This window comes from Nicotiana tabacum, chromosome 15, assembly GCF_000715075.1.
Source record: "Nicotiana tabacum cultivar K326 chromosome 15, ASM71507v2, whole genome shotgun sequence".
Lineage (NCBI taxonomy): Eukaryota > Viridiplantae > Streptophyta > Magnoliopsida > Solanales > Solanaceae > Nicotiana > Nicotiana tabacum.
This window is the reverse complement of record NC_134094.1, coordinates 40,898,885-40,916,137: the sequence shown is the minus strand read 5'-3', so window position 1 is coordinate 40,916,137 and position 17,253 is coordinate 40,898,885.

Genomic DNA, 17,253 nt, shown 5'->3' with positions numbered 1-17,253 from the left:
TGACTTCATTAAGATGGCTAATAGATCAAAGTCAATTTTATGATGTACATCTATAAAGAAGAAATAGTGATTTGTTATAGAGATACATAATAGTTACTGACATAAAAAATTCAATCGACATATATAAATCAATTACACGTATAGATACCCTTCGTCAGATACAAACTTATGATTCCTTGCATCTGTAATTATGACAAAAAAGAAGTTGAATTATATATGTACAGTCGTATATGAAATATGACACGACAATTGATAAACTTTAGATCAAGCCTTCTGCAATATATACAAGTGAAACTAAAATGTGTCACTATGTTAGTTACTATTAATATAGCTTTTAATACAAAACTATATAATTTTAATCAATTTCGTGATAGAATACTCCAAGTCACCTATTAAGAGTGTTTAAAAAAAAGACTTGTATGATATGAATACATAATCTTGCCTCAATTGCAGTCTTTATGTTTCTATCATTATTTCAGATGTTTTGTATTTTCCATGTAAAATGGCATGTTCATATAGCCCATTAGGTACAATCTCCATGTATATCAAAGTACCTCAGTCTAAGTTCCCTACAGAGATGAGAGAACCAACAAAGAATTACTGAGTTTGAATCAATGTAAATGCGCAAGAACTGACGCCTTGCCTAACCTTAGGAGAAACATAGGGAAAGAGCAGAAAAAACAAAGAAAGATAAAAAGCAAGGCAAGAATAGAAAAGTCTAAGTCATCTAAAGAGTGCAAATAGAAATATCTTCAATTATAAAGTTTGTCTTTCTAAATAATTTTACTATCATTCTGTAATAATACTAAGGGAAATAAAGAAACTTTTTGTCGTCATATTGTTTTTTGTTGGTCATCTTCTATACAGACTCTTTTGGTTCTTATTTACAAAAATAATCTTGAAGGATGTGTCTAGTAATACAAACTTATAAAGAGTTCTCAAAGGGAAAGTGAAAAGAAATTACTATGACAATGAAAATGAAGAAAGTAACATAAAAATAGTGTACCTTTGTTGCAGAAGGTGTTGAAGTGCACCAAATAGTAAGTATTTTAAGGGAAAAAACAGATAATAATTTGATAAAAGACCAAAAAGATTAAAGTTGAGTGACTTATGTGTTCCTATACAGTTTATAGAATCTGATAAGGATACGAAAAGCTCTTAATAACGGATGGAAGCTAAAAGAAGAGAAAATAAAAGAGTAATGGACAGCTCAATTAACTCGTACATAAAAGCTTGAAGGCCTATCATTTATTTATAACTCATGATGCAAAAGTTGTTTAAACTCTTATATAACGCAAAAAGCTGAGGAGTAAGCTTTGTTTTTGGGTCAAGGGCAAAATAGTACATCAAACTTTAAAGGATAGTATGATAAATTAACTTTGACTTAAAGTGTTCCCACTTATAATATAATATGATATATATATATATATATGAGGATGAGAAAGATATTTGCATGATGGGTGTTTTCATGTAAATTGATGATTGATTGTAGAGCTCTTATACTAGGATATGGCACATGAATTGGATTTATCCTTCTGAATTTACGTGATTATCCATTTTACCTTGGGCCGTATTTGCGCAGGTTTTTGAAAACCGACGGATTTCTAGTTTGACGTGAGATACTTGTATCCATGCACTTTAAATGCAGCATTCATGCATATCATCTATGCTACTAGGTGCATTTCACATATGCATGAGACTTAGTAGCAGGTTTTTGGACACTTGAAGAATACCGATTGATGTAAAGATTGAGTGTTTATCATGCATAGACATTCTAGACTTACGTAGAAGTATTCAAATAAATACATTCTAGACTTACGTAGAAGTATTCAAATAAATGTTGCTTGATACATATCTCCTTTGATATATGCTATTGATCATGATATCTGAAAAAATTCTTCTTATCTTCTATTTTGACTGTGCACCTTATTATTCATACTTATTGCTCCTTGGCTGTTTTCTCTTTTTTGTATGTGCTTATGAACTGCAAAGGTTATAGAAAGTAAATATTTTTTGACTAAATCTCGTCATTCGTTGAGGTTAATCTTGATACTTACTAAGTACATTAGTCAGTTGTACTCATACTTTATTTCTTCACTATGCGTGTAGATTTTAGAACTAAGTAGTTGTGGAGTTCAAGGGCGAGTATTTAAGACATCAGTGATCCACTTATTAGCTGCCATTTTATTCATGGTAGTTTAGAACATATTTTTTTGTTTATGTATATTCAAATAGATAATATATTTTCTTCATATCAAAGTTGTATTCTATTTCTTAGTTGCTCATCACTTGTGATACCAGTTCTTCAGATAGTTTATTTTAAAATTTATGTTCTTATTTTATTATTTATTTGATAAAATTCAGTTTAGATTGTCTTTTATGTTAATTGGTTTGCCTAGCTGATAAGTGGGGACTTATTAGCACCTTTTAGCTTTTATTTTAGTCCGAAAGTATTGAATTGTGTTCCCGAAACTAATAAAATTATGCAAATTACAGGAATGCTGGAAGCTTGGTCTATCAAGATAAAATCTGACTCAAAAAGGAGTGTTTCGAAGCACAAGGCAATAAAGGGTGCAGAAGCACAAATGTGCGGTCCGCAGAAGAAATTGCGGGCCGTATAATTCCATCTGCATTCGCAAACCAAGAAGCAAAATTCAACAAAACTTTCAGCGATGTGAGGACCACACATGAATTGTGTGGCCGCAGAATCAGGCTTTTATTGACAAAGATGCAAAGTTCAGAGAATATGCAAGAAGACCATGTCCTGAAGCCTTTGTGAAGTGCGAACCGCACATGGAATTTGCCGCATGGCCGAAGTCCAGAAATATGCGGCCGCGCAGAAACCTCCTTCCTGCCAACTGAAGAAATCTGCGGACCGCACATGGAATTGTGCGGCCGCAAAACTTCCCGAGGAGCATTTTTGTCTGCGATTTTTAGCCCTGTATAAATAGACGAGTTTCACAAAATTAGGTCAAGTTTGAACATACAAAGTTGTTGTAGCTGTTTCTTTTAGCTATTTTAGGAAGTTTTAGCTTATTTGAGTATTTTAACATTAGATTTCATCATTTTAATCTTTCACTATGAATTTAATTAGCTTTTCTTCTTTATTTTATGCAAATTCCATTATGAGTAGCTAGATGTTTACTAGGGTTGTGACCCAACCCTAGTGTGTAAACCTTATGGATAATTAATTTAGTGTTTGTTTATGATTGTGTGTTGATTATTTAGCTTAGTTCATGCATCAATTTTAGAATTAATGGTTACAAATATTGATTCATGCCTATTTTTCTTAGTCTCTACTTGAGAAAGAGAGACCTAGTCTTGGATAACTTAACTAACAAGGAATTGAGTAAATTGAGAGATTGATTAACCTAATTAAAGGGTTCAAACTAGAGATAGTAAGAATCCGACTTGAGCTCTTATCAATTGTTTTGGTTGATACCCATTTGGACTTGAGAAAGCCAATTGGGCAAAATCATTCTCTGACCGAGAGGTATTGAGTGGGTAACATAGAGTTGAAAGCTATAATACACCCCAATCAACAAAACAAGTATTAACGTCTTTATCTCATTAGACAAACACCTAGGTTATGATCACAACCCTAGGCCTTTAAACTATTTGGAAAAATACCAAAAATATTGATTCGCTTAGTTTGTTTCTTAGCTTATAATTGCTAGAGTAAAATTAGAATTAGAAATCAACACCTGTTGTGGAAGTGCAATTTAGCTATTCCTTTCACTTTCGTCAAGTGTATAGTCCTAACACCCCTAGTAACTCCCTGTGAAAATTGACCCTGACTCTTGTTGGGTACTATTCTTCCCACGAGCATTTACACTCACTATTGAGTGCGAATTGGACGTGGATCAATTTTTGGCTCCATTGCCAGGGATCGAACCCGGGTCACCCGCGTGACAGATGGGAATACTTAAAACTATACTACAACGACCCTTGGTGTCGTTATTAAGTGGGAATTTTGACTGCTTATTATCACCTTTTAGCTTTTATTTTAGTCCGAAAGTATTGAAGTGTCCCCGAAACTAATAAAATTGTACAAACTGCAGGAATGCTGGAAGTTTGGTCTATCAAGATGAAATCCGACTCAAAAAAGAGTATTCCGAAGAACAAGGCAATAAAGGGCGCAAAAACACAAATGTGCGGTCCGCAGAATAAATTTTGCGGCTGCAGAAGAAATTGCGGACTGCAAAATTCCATCTGCAGCCGCAAACCAAGAAAAACAATGCAACAGAACTTTCAGCAATGTGCGGACCGCACATGAATTGTGCGGCCGCAGAACTAGGCTTTTACTGACAAAGATGCAAAGTTCAGAGAATATGCAAGAAGACCAAGTCCTGAAGCCTTTGTGAAGTGCGGACAACACAAGAATTATGTGGCCGCAGAAGTTTGCCTCGCGGCCACAGTTCAGAAATGTGCGGCCGTAGAAACCTCCTTCCTGCCAACTGAAGAAATCTACGGACCGCACATGGAATTGTGCGACCGCAAAACCTCTCGAGGGGCATTTTTGTCCGTAATTTTTGGCCCTGTATAAATAAATGAGTTTCACAAAATTAGGTCAAGTTTGAACATACAAAGCTGCTGTAACTGTTTCTTTTAACTATTTTAGGAAGTTTTAGCTTGTTTAGGTATTTTAACATTAGAAGTTTGAACATACAAAGTTGTTGTAACCGTTTCTTTTATCTATTTTAGGAAGTTTTAGCTTATTTGAGTATCTTAACATTAGATTTCATCATTTTAGTCTTCCATTATGAGTTTAATTAGCTTTTCTTCTTTATTTTATGCAAATTCCATTATGAGTAGATAGATTTTTACTAGAGTTGTGACCCAATCCTAGTGTGTAAACCTTATGGATAATTAATTTAGTTCTTGATTATGACTGGGTGTTGATTATTTAGCTTAGTTCATGCATAAATTTTAGAATTAATGGTTGCAAACATTGATTCACGCCTATTTGACTTAGTCTCTACTTGAAAAAGAGAGACATAGTCGAGGATAACTTAGCTAACAAGGAATTGAGTTAATTGAGAGATTGATTAACCTAATTAAAGGATTCAAACTAGAGATAGCAAGAACCCGACTTGAGCTATTATCAACTGTTTCGGTTTATACCCATTTGGACTTGAGAAAGCCAAATTGGGCAAAATCACTCTCTCACCGAGAGGTATTGATTGGGTAACGTAGAGTTGAGAGTTATAATACACCCCAATCAATAAAACAAGCATAACGTCTTTATCCCATTAGGCAAACACATAGGTTATGGTCACAGTCCTAGGCCTTTAAACTATTTAGAAAAAACACCAAAAATACTGATTCGCTTCTACTTTCTTTTCTTAGCTTATAAATTGCTAGAGTAAAATTAGAATTAGAAATCAAAACCTGTTGTGGAAATGCAATTTAGCTATTCCTTTCTCTTTTGTCAAGTGTATACTTCTAGCACCCCTAGTAACTCCCTGTGAAAATCGACCCCGGCTCTTATTGGGTAGTATTCTTTCAACGACCGTTTCCACTCACTATTGAGTGCGGATTGGATGTGGATCAATATTTGGTTGTCAAGAAGGAGATTATCAAGAGGTTGGATGCCGGTGTGGTCTACCCCATTCCAATAGTTCGTGGACTTCTCCGGTTCAATGTGTCCCAAAGAAAGGGGGCATGATGATGGTCACCAATGACAATAATGAGTTGATTCCTACAAGAACAGTGACCGGATTGAGGGTGTGTATGGACTATCACAAGCTCAACATAGTCACAAGGATATATCACTTTCTACTTCCTTTCTTCGACCAAATGCTCGACAGATTGGCCGGCCGTGCTTTCTATTACTTTCTTGATGGTTATTCGGGCTACAACCAAATTCTTATTGCTCCGGAAGATTAAAATAACCTTTATATGTCCCTATGACACTTTTTCCTTCAAGCGGATGCCATTTGGTTTGTGTAATGCACTGACGACTTTTCATAGGTGTATGATGGCTATCTTAACGAACATAGTGGAGGACTACCTTGAAGTTTTCATGGATGACTTCTCGGTGGTTGGGGATTCTTTTGATGATTATTTTGCAAATTTGGATAAAGTATTGGCTAGATGTGAATAAACAAATTTGGTGCTTAATTGAGTGAAATGCCATTTCATGGTCGAGGAAGGCATTGTCCTTGGCCACAAAATTCAAACCATGGAATTGAAGTTGACTAGGCAAAAATTGAGGTGATTTCTAAACTTCCACCTCCAACTTCGGTAAAGGGTGTGCAGAGTTTCTTAGGCCATATGGGGTTTTACCAGCGTTTCATCAAGGATTTCTCTAAGGTGGTGAACCAGTTGTGCAAGCTTCTTGAGAAGGATGCTAAGTTCAACTTCAATGATGATTGCATGAGGGCTTTTGAATTGTTGAAGTTCAAGTTGACAACTACTCCCATCATCACCGCCCCAAATTGGAGTGTCCCTTTTGAATTCATGTGTGATGCAAATGACGTAGCGGTTGGGGCTATTTTGGGGCAATGCATCAACAAAATTTTTCATCCGGTCTACTATGCTAGTAAGACCATGAATAGTGCCCAAGTAAACTATACCGTTACGAAGAAAGAGCTCCTTGCCATTGTGTTCGCAATTGAGAAGTTCTGCCCATACTTGATGGGTGCAAACGTCATTGTTCACACAGATCATGCGATGCTTCGATATCTTATGAGCAAGAATAACTCCAAAGCTCTATTGATGAGATGAGTGCTTTTGTTGCAAGAGTTTGATATTGACATCCAAGATAAAAAATGGAGTGAAAACCAAGTGGCGGACCACTTTTCTCATTTGGAGGAGGAGGGGAGGCCGCATGATGGCCTTGAAATCAATGATTCCTTCCCCGATGAGCAACTCTTGGCTATTTCAATGAAAGATGTTCCATGGTTCGCGGATCTAGCAAATTTTCTTATATGTGGAATCATTCCGAATGAGTTCTCTTCAACCAAAGGAAGAAGCTCAAACGGGATTGTCAAGATTATTATTGGGATGAACCATACCTTTTCCGAATTTGTATGGATGGGGTGATTATAATATGTGTACCGGAAGAAGAGCAAGGTGAAATTCTTGGGGCTTGTCATTCTTCGCCATATGGTGGTCGTCATGGTAAAGCAAGAACGGTGGCCAAAGTGCTTAGTTGCGGCTTTTATTGGCCCACTCTTTACAAGGATGCACCCGGTGTGGAGTCGCTCGGGGTGGAGGTGGGGGTGGAACAAGTACATTGTCATGAGGCACTCGGCCTCTTCTATTGGCTTGAGGTTCAAGAGGAACCTCATCCACTTGGTCATCCTCAATGTCCACATCCCCCAAAGCAATATTTCCGAGCTCTATGTTTGCCATGGTTATACTTACGATTTCTCAAAAGAAGTGTGAAACGATCGTTTGCAATAATAAAACCTAACTAAGAGTCGGGGTTGAATCCACAGGGATCTAAGATGGAGTTAGGGGTATATATTCTAATGCGCGTGATTGAATTATCTTGGTTTTGCACTTCCACAAAAAGGTTTTGTTTCTATTTCTAATTTTACACTAAAGATTGCAGAATAAAGAAAGAAGACTAAGAATAGTTATTTTTGAGGTTTTTCAAAGTGGTAAAAAGCCTAGGGCTATGACCATTGCCTAGGTGTTTGCTTAATGGGATAAAGACCTTAACATTTGTTTTGTTGATCGGGGTGTATTATAGTTATCAACTCTCAATTACCCACTCAATACCTCTCGGTCAGAGAGTGGTTTTGCCCAATTTGGCTTTCTCAAGACCAAATGGGTATCACACAAAACAGTTGATAAAAGCTCAAGTCGGATTATTACTATCTCTAGGTTGAACCCTTTAATTGGGTTAATCAATCTCTCGATTGATCCAATTCCTTGTTAGCCAAGTTTTTCTAGACGAAGTCTCTCTTTCTCAAGTAGAGACTAAGTCAAATAGGCATGAATTAATGTTTGCAACCATTAATTCAACAAATTAGAGCATGAACTAGGCTAAATAATAAATACCCAATCATAAACCAGCACTAAATTAGATATCCATAAGATTTACACACTAGGGTTGGGTCACAACCCTAGTAAAAATCTAGCTACTCATGCTTGGGTTTAAGAAAAAGAAGAAAGAAAGACTAATTAAATTCATAATGTAAGCTTAAAATAATAAAATCTATTGTAAAATATACCAAAATATAGTAAACTTCCAAAAGAGGCATAGGAAAACGGCTACAGTAATTACTTATGTCAAAACTTGACCTAATTTCATGAAACTCTTCTATTTATACAAGTCTAAAAATCTCGGACAAAAATACCCCTAGGGAGGTTCAACAGCCGCACAATTCCATGTGCAGTCCGCATACTTCTTCATTTGGCAGTAGCTGGGATTCTGCAGCCGCATAATTCTGAATTGCAGCCCCAAGGCAACATTTCTGCGATCCACAGATCATGTCTGCAGTCGCAAACCAGTCTTCTGTGGTCCGCACATTTATGTCTGCGGCCGCAAGGCACTTCTTCTGCGGCCGCACTATTCTTATGCGGTCTGCAATTCACAGAGACTCGGGACTTGGAAATTTGCACACTCTCTGAACTTGAGTCCTAGCCCAGCTCTTGCGGCCGAACAATTCATGTGCGGTCCGCAATTTTCACAAATATCTACTGAATTTTGCTTCTTTGTTTGTGGCCGCCGATGGAATTCTGTGGTCCGCAATTGTTTCTGCCGACCGCACATTGTATGCTTATGTTCCCTTTTATTGCCTTGTGCTTGGACTACTCCTCTTTGAGCCGGATTTCATCTCGGGAGTCCAACTTCCAGCATTCCTGCAATTTTGCACATTTTATTAGTTTCGGGAACGCAATGCAATCATTTTAGACTAAAACAAAATCTAAAAGGCGCTAATAAGTAGTCAAAATCCCCACTTATCAGGCGTTCACTCAAGGACTCATCCCTAGAAGCTCTTTGGCTTCACAACAGTTGAAACAGAATTTGATAAAGTATCCGGCGGTAAATTGGGCAGACGTCCATGACAGGTACTTGTCAAAAATCAGAGTTGTGAACGATCAGCTCGGGGGGGCCTTCGGGTCCATTTATCCCATCAGAACTAATGACAAGCCTAAGAGGGTCGTCGATCATGAACCAAGACCGAGCAAAGATTGATATCAACCGTATAGCGGGGATCGAAGGGGTAACAGATCTGGGCGCAACCCCGCGAGAAACAAAAAGAGAAACGTCGAGGCCACCGTAGCCGGGGACTCATGAGCAAAAACGGTTCTGACATGCCACTTGGGTCCAGGGAGGTACCAAGGTTGTCGGAATACAACTTCAATGCCGATGTTGCCAGCATCGTATCTTCCATCGGGCGCATCAAAGATACTAAGTGGCCTCGACCATTGCAGTTCGACCCTACCCATAGAGACCCTAGCTTAATGTGTAAGTATCATGGCACTCATGGCCATAGAACTGAGGATTGCTATCAGTTAAGAGAAGAAGTGGCCCTGTTATTCAATAACAGGCATCTCCAGGAATATTTGAGTGATCGAGCCAAAAATTACTTCAGGAATAGGGACTCCAACAAACAGACCGAAAAAAAGGAACCTCAGCACGTCATTAATATGATCATTGGTGGAGTCGACGTTCCCCAAGGACCAATGCTAAAGCGAACTAAGGTGTCCATCACAAGGGAAAACAAACCCCAGATTATATCCCAGAGGGAGCCATTTCATTCAATGATGAAGATGCTGAAGGCATTGTGCAACCGCATAATGATGCACTGGTAATATCTGTACTTATAAATAAATCTCAAGTTAAGCATGTGTTGATTGATCCAGGTAGCTCGGCCAATATCATCAGATCGAGGGTCATGGAGCAGTTGGGTCTACAAGACCAAATAGTGCCTGCAATCTGAGTTTTAAACGGATTCAACGTGGCATGCGAAACTTGTATAAAGGGGAGATAACCCTACTGGTGAACACCGCTGGGACCATTCAAGAAACAAAATTCTATGTGATCGAGGGGGATATGAAATATAATGCTCTATTTGGAAGACCATGGATTCACAACATGAGGGCAGTACCCTCGACACGACACCAAGCACTGAAGTTCCCCACACCGGGAGGAATCAAGAAGGTTTACGGAGAGCAGCCGACCGCCAAAGAAATGTTCGTGGTCGATGAGGTGATCCGATGTCCGCACTCTCGACATCAAAGAACACATAGCCGATTAGGAAGGAAGAAACTAAATAGCAATCACTGATACTAGCCCCGACCGAACCGAATAAGCAAGGAGTGGGCGAGGATGATGATTACGTAGTCCCTAGGTTGTTCATCACTCCTGAAACTGGAGAAGCAAGGAGTAGGCGAGGATGATAATTATGGAGTCCCTAGGTCATTCATCACCCCTGATGATTCTGATTCCACCAAATCAACGGTCGAGGAGCTAGAACAAGTCATATTGATCGAACACTTACCCGATCGGAAGGTATACCTGGGCACGGGGTTAACTCCCGAGCTCAGAAAAAAAATCATTAAGTTCCTTATAGCTAACATAGATTGTTTCGCTTGGTCCCATCTTGATATGACAGGGATCCCGCCAAGAATAACCACTCATAAGCTGAGCTTGGATCCGAAGTTCCACCCGGTTAAACAGAAGAGGAGGCCTCAGTTCGAAGTCAAGCATGCATTCATCAAAGACGAGGTATCCAAACTCCTTAAAATAGGTTTCATTCGGGAAGTTAAGTATCCATATTGGCTAGCTAACGTAGTGGTAGTGCCTAAAAAGGGAAATAAATTCAGAATGTGTGTAGATTACAAATACTTGAACAAGGCATGCCCTAAGGACTCTTTTCCTTTGCCTAACATCGATTGCATGATCGATGCAACGGTCGGGCACGAGATACTCAGCTTTCTCGACGCCTATTTCGGGTACAACCAAATCAGGATGGACCCAGGTGATCAAGAAAAAGCTTCCTTTATCATTAAATTCGGCACCTATTGTTATAACGTAATGTCGTTCGGACTAAAGAACGTCGTTGCCACTTATCAACGCCTAGTAAACCGGATGTTCGAAAAGCAAATAGAAAATCAATGGAAGTTTATATTGATGACATGTTAGTTAAGTCCGTGCGAGTAGAGGACCATTTGAAACATTTACAGGAAACCTTTGACATACTGAAGATATACAATATGAAGCTAAACCCGGAGAAATGCGCATTCGGGGTCGGATCCGGGAAATTCCTTGGTTTCATGGTGTCCAACCAAGGGATTGAGACCAATCCCGATAAAATCAAAGCTATAGAAGACATCATCGTGGTGGACAGTGTCAAGGCCGTTCAGAGGCTAATCAGGCGCATAGTTGACCTGGGCCGGTTCATATCGAGGTCTTCAGATAAGAGCCATCGGTTCTTCTCATTATTGAAGAAGAAGAATAACTTTTCTTGGAGCCAATAATTCCAACAAGCTTTGGAAGAAATGAAATGGTACCTTTCGAGTCCACCCTTTCTCCATACTCCAAAGGCGGATGAGCAGTTGTACCTGTACTTGGCGGTATACGAGGTAACAGTAAGTGGAGTCTTAGTCCGGGAAGAAAAATGTACGCAATTTCCTATTTACTATGTTAATAGAACTCTAGGCAAAGGTATCCTCACCTGGAAAAATTGACGCTCGCTTTGTTAAGCGCCTCCAGAAAGTTAAAGCCGTATTTTCAATGTTACCCCGTATGTGTCATAACTTCTTACCCACTAAGGAACATAATGCACAAACCTGAGCTCTCATGCCGTTTGGACAAATGAGCAGTAGAAATTAGGGGGTACGATATTGAATATCGACCCCGAACCGCCATCAAATCATAAATTTTTGCCGACTTCGTGGCCGACTTTACGCTGGCCTTAATACCCGAAGTCGAAAAGGAATTATTGTTAAACTCAGGAATCTGGACCCTCTTTACGGACGGTGCCTTGAACGCAAAGGGTTCCGGACTTGGCATCGTGTTAAAGCCGCCTACGGGTAACGTAGTTAGGTAGTCTATTAGAACTGTGAAATTGACTAACAATGAGGCCGAGTATGAGGCCATGATTGCAGGTCTAGAATTGGCTAAAAGCCTTGGGGCCGAGGTGGTTGAAGCCAAGTGCAACTCCTTCCTTGTGATAAATCAAGTCAATGGGACGTTCGAGGTAAAAGAGTAACGAATGCGAAGGTATTTAGACAAATTGCAAATAATGTTGCATCAATTCAAGGAGTGGACCCTACAGCACGTACCCCGAGATCAAATTGTGAGGCCGATGCTCTGGCTAACTTGGGGTCATCGGTTGATGATGATGAATTCAGTTCAGGAACAGTCGTACATCTCATGAAATCGGTAGTGGAGGAAGGCCATGCCGAAATAAACTCAACAAGTTTAACTTGGGATTGGAGAAACAAATACATAGACTATTTGAAGACTGGGAAGTTACCCTCGGATCCTAAAAAATCGAGAGCTCTACGCACGAAGGCGGCCAGGTTCAGCCTGTCCGTAGGGACTCTGTTCAGTAGAACATTCGACGGTCCGCTCACCATATGCTTGGGACCGGGAGATACCAAATATGACTTGAGAGAAGTTCACGAAGGCACCTGCGAAAATTATTTGGGGACAGAATCTTTGGTTTAGAAGATAATCAGGGTCGGCTATTACTGGATCGATATGGAGAAAGATGCAAAGGACTTTGTACGAAGATGCGACGGTTGTCAAAGACATGCACCGATGATTCATCAACCCGGAGAGCTACTCCATTAGGTCTTGTCCCCATGGTCGTTCATGAAATAGGGAATAGACATCATCGGTCCCTTGTCGTGGGCACCTGGTAAGGCTCAATTCATATTGTTTATGACCGATTATTTCTCTAAATGGGTCGAAGCTCAAGCGTTCGAGAAAGTTCAAGAAAAAGAAGTCATTAACTTCATTTAAGAGCACATAATATGCCGGTTCGGGATACCAGCCGAGATCGTGTGTGATAATGGGAAGCAATTCATCGGCAGCAAGGTAAACAAGTTTCTCGAAGAGCTTGTCACCCTGTCACCCTAGTGGGAACGAACAAGCGGAATCTACAAACAAGACCATACTCCAAAACTTGAAAAAGAGGTTTACCGATGCCAAAGGAAGTGGAGGGAAATTCTGCCCGAAGTCTTGTGGGTGTACCGTACAACTTCAAAATCTAGTACCGGGGCCACCCCATTTTCATTGGTCTACGGTGCCGAAGCATTGATACCGGTCGAAGTGGGAGAACCGAGCCTCAAGTTTCGATATGTGACCGATGAATCGAACGATGAGGCCATGAGTACGAGCCTAGAACTATTGGATGAAAGACGAGAGGTCGCCCTAGTCCAGTTGGCCACCTAGAAATAGCGGATAGAAAGATATTACAACCGAAGAGCCAACATTCTGACACTTCAAGATCGGGGACTTGGTGTTAAGAAAAGTAACACTGCATACTTGAAACCCGAACGAGGGGAAGTTGGGATCGAACTGGGAAGGACCATATCGAGTCGTTAGAATTACTAGCAAGGGCTCATACAAACTCGATGCAGGAAACGGTATACCGCTACCGAACAACTGGAATGCGACACACTTAAAGCGATACTACTGCTAAGGTACGATCTCGTTTACTTTTTTATAATGTTATGAATCGGGCTAACACGTGTAGGCAATAGCCAAAGAAGAATGTGACTATTAGGTCTGAAAGCACGCGTTGCACTCTTTTTTCCTTAAATCGGTCTTGTCCCAAATGGGTTTTCCGGCAAGGTTTTTAACGAGGCAACAGTGAATCGTGCTAACTTCGATTCGAAAACCGATTTTAAATCGGAATCAATGTGCGCATCAACAGCATCCGAGCTCTCTCAAGATCGACCTCGAATACTGGGGGCCATCACCCTCGGGCTAAGAGTTCTTAGCAAGGAAACTTTGTACTTGAACAGCTTAGGCTCGGTGGTTAGGATTTATTATAAGGGACAAACGGTCAAATAAATCGTGCCCACGTAGGCCACTTTAGCCATAATACAAGCTTTTACATGCTTTCGATCATGTACTTTACACACAGAAATGAAAGAAACTTTCCACCTTGTTAGTACGTATTTTTGCCTCATCAAACATAGAGCCTAAGGGCTACCCCTATTCGGGGACTATCAAGCCTAAGGGCTACCCCTATTCGGCGACTATTGAGCCTAAGGGATACCCCTACCCGGGGACTATCGAGCCTAAGGGCTATCCCTATTTGGGACTATCGATCCCAAGGGCTACCCCTACCCGGAGGCACAAAACCTATTAGGTAGTGCCTAAACACGAAAGGCTACGGCCACCCCAAAAAACAGATCGGAGACGTCCGAAGCTCATAATCAGAATATAAGGCCTTTATAAAAATTCAAAACCTGCTAAATGGTTAACCTCGGCAAAAGCATCATCTAAAATCACTTAAGCATTTTGGGAAAACTGTCGGTCACACCGAATTTTCAAGGCCTCGAGCAAATAAAGTTGCATCAAAGTCGGGCTTTGTTCGGACATATGAAAAATGAACGACTTATTACTACATTTGATTCTATGCTAAGGCATCAGAAATATTTGCAAGAATAGAGATTATGAAAAGATGCTAAAAAGTAAAGACTTGAAATTGCAAGAAAGGGAAATTATATATAATCCAGAATGTATTTACAAAGGCCCAATGAAAACGGCCTCAAAAGAAATAAAAAATATACGCAGGACAAAAACTATAAAATTTCTAAGGCATTCATGTCTAATCTTCACTGGGGCCCGACTCATCGCCAGAACCGTCGAAGCCTTCGGACCCCCCCTCCCCCCCTCCCAGAACCCTCAGAGCCTTCGGCACCTTTAGCTCGGAAAGTTTCTTCACCTTGGCCTCAAGCTTTATTGATTCCTCGATCTCGGCCGACAGGTCGATGCCTTGGGCGTGGATTTCCTCGAGGGTCTCTCTTCGAGATAACCGCCTTATATATTCGGCATTGGTCATCAAGCGGGCCTCGGCTGCTTCGACATCGGCCTTGTATTGGGCCATCATCTCCTCAACATCGGCAGAGGTTGTCTCCAGCTTGGACTTCATTGCCTTGTGTTCTCTACTGAGGGCGTCCCGTTCTGCGACAGTCGAGCTCAGTTGTGCTTGGAGATCTTCATTCTGCTGAGCCCGCATGTCAGCTTTCCCCTTCGCCACCCGAAGTTGAACCTCTACCGATGTCAGCTTTGCTTGGGCGGTTTCCTTTTTAGAAGCTAGCAGATCCATATTGCTCTTCCACCCATCGGTCATGGCTTGGATCGCGTTCATCTCCTTTCGGAGTTGGTTGACCTGGTCGATCTTCTATTGGACTTGCGATCATTAGCCACTACGACTAGTTCCTCGTTTCTAACTTCAAATACCTTAACCTTTTCGACCAAGTCGGCATGTTCCCGCCTCAGGGTCGATGCTTCCCTCTGAGCCTTATCCAGCTCGGCCTAAAGGTCCTTGATGACCCTGTCTTGTTGCTCGCTGAGGAGCTTGTACGTATCTCTTTTTTGAGCCTGCTCCTTTAGCTCAAGCTCGAGTTGATTGACCTCGACACGGTACCGGAGGAAGCTTTCATGATGAAGTACCGAGGACTACAAAACAATGAAAGTCGTGAGAGATATCCAAACCTAAGTAAAATCCAAAATGACGTAATGATGCCTAATCTGGTTTAGCGCCTTCTGTGCCTCATTGAAAAGACACGGCACGTCTACCTCGTTCATTTTTGCATGGTCCTTCTCGGTCACCAGGCATCGGAGGTAGCTGGCTACTCCCACGGGAGAAGATAGAACCCGAGCATCCTCCGGGACAGTAAGGATAACCAATCTCTTGCGATCGGGGTCCACACTCGGAGTGGGAAACTGATTAATCAATTTTGGGCTCGAGCTCGGCCCACCAGCTTCCGAAGATGTATCCTTCTTAGGGAATTTCAGGTCGCCCAGCCAGGAAAAATCTTCCAAAGTAGACGAGTCCATGCCATCACAGAAATAATGAAGGGGATCGTCTGCGCCATGAAACCCTTCATTGGACTTCTCTTTTCCTTCTTAGGCCCCTTCAAGCATAGACTCGGTGTAGGAGGGCATCCCCATAATTTCTATTACACCAGGCACTTCCTTCGAAGTGGAGCTGGCATCCCGGGGGGTCCCACCCCCATCTCCATATCGACCTCTCGAGTCTGAAAGAGGTCGGCCTCACGAGTCTCCCCCTCGGCTGCCGCCTGCTCCCTGGGAGGGGTCGATCCATGGGCGATAAAAATGTCGTCTTCTTCCGACTCATCCCTGAGCCGGAGAAGCTAATCGAAGTCTGGCACCCGGGAGCTGGTGCTCTTCTTGGGCTTGCGAGCCACCCTCTTCTTTGACTTCAACTCGGGACCCGGGGAGCCTAAAGGTTTTCTTTTCGTCCTCTTCTTTTCCCCCGCGGCAGCCCCGGGTTGTCCCGTAATGGAGGGATCAACGAACAAGGATACGTCCTCATCCCCTTCCAAAGGCCTAAGTTCGGTGGTCTTAGGCAAACCTGTAAAAGACAAAAGAAAGGTTAGTATGATGTGGGTTAAGGGCACGATAATAACTATTCGAAGGAGAACCTTACCATGAGAACGGGCCTCCCATCGGCCCTTCGAAAGCTTGTGCCATGAGCGCTCGAAATATGACATCTATTTGCAGATGACTTCGATCCACTCCTTAAGCCGGGGGACCGCATTTGGAACCAGAGCAACAGCTGCATGGCCACAAATACGAATGATGAGAAAGACAATGAAGAAAAATTGACACTTCAGGAAAGGCTGCACTTACGAGATGCATTCCACTTCTCGCGGAATGGAATAAACTCGGGAAGGATCAGATCTTCGGTCTTCACCCGAATGAAGCACCATTGCCAGTCTCGGTCTTTGTCAATACTCGAAAAGGGGGCCTTGCTGGCCCGGCGAGTGAGTTTGATTAGTCCCTCTCGGAAAATTCGGGGACTGTATAGATGGAGCAGGTGGTCGATGGTGAACCGACGAGACTCAGTGTTATTCATAAAGTAATGGAGGAGGATCATCCTCCATAGAGATGAGTGGATTTTCCCGAGGCACACCTCGTAGCTCTTGCAAAAATCCAAAACAACCGGGTCTACCGGGCCTAGTGTGAAGGAATAAGTGTAAATACTTAAATACCCCTCCACGTGAGTAGTAATGGCATCCTCAGGCTCGGGGATTATTACGTCTTTGGCTTCCCATTTACAGTCTTCTCGGACCGCAGGA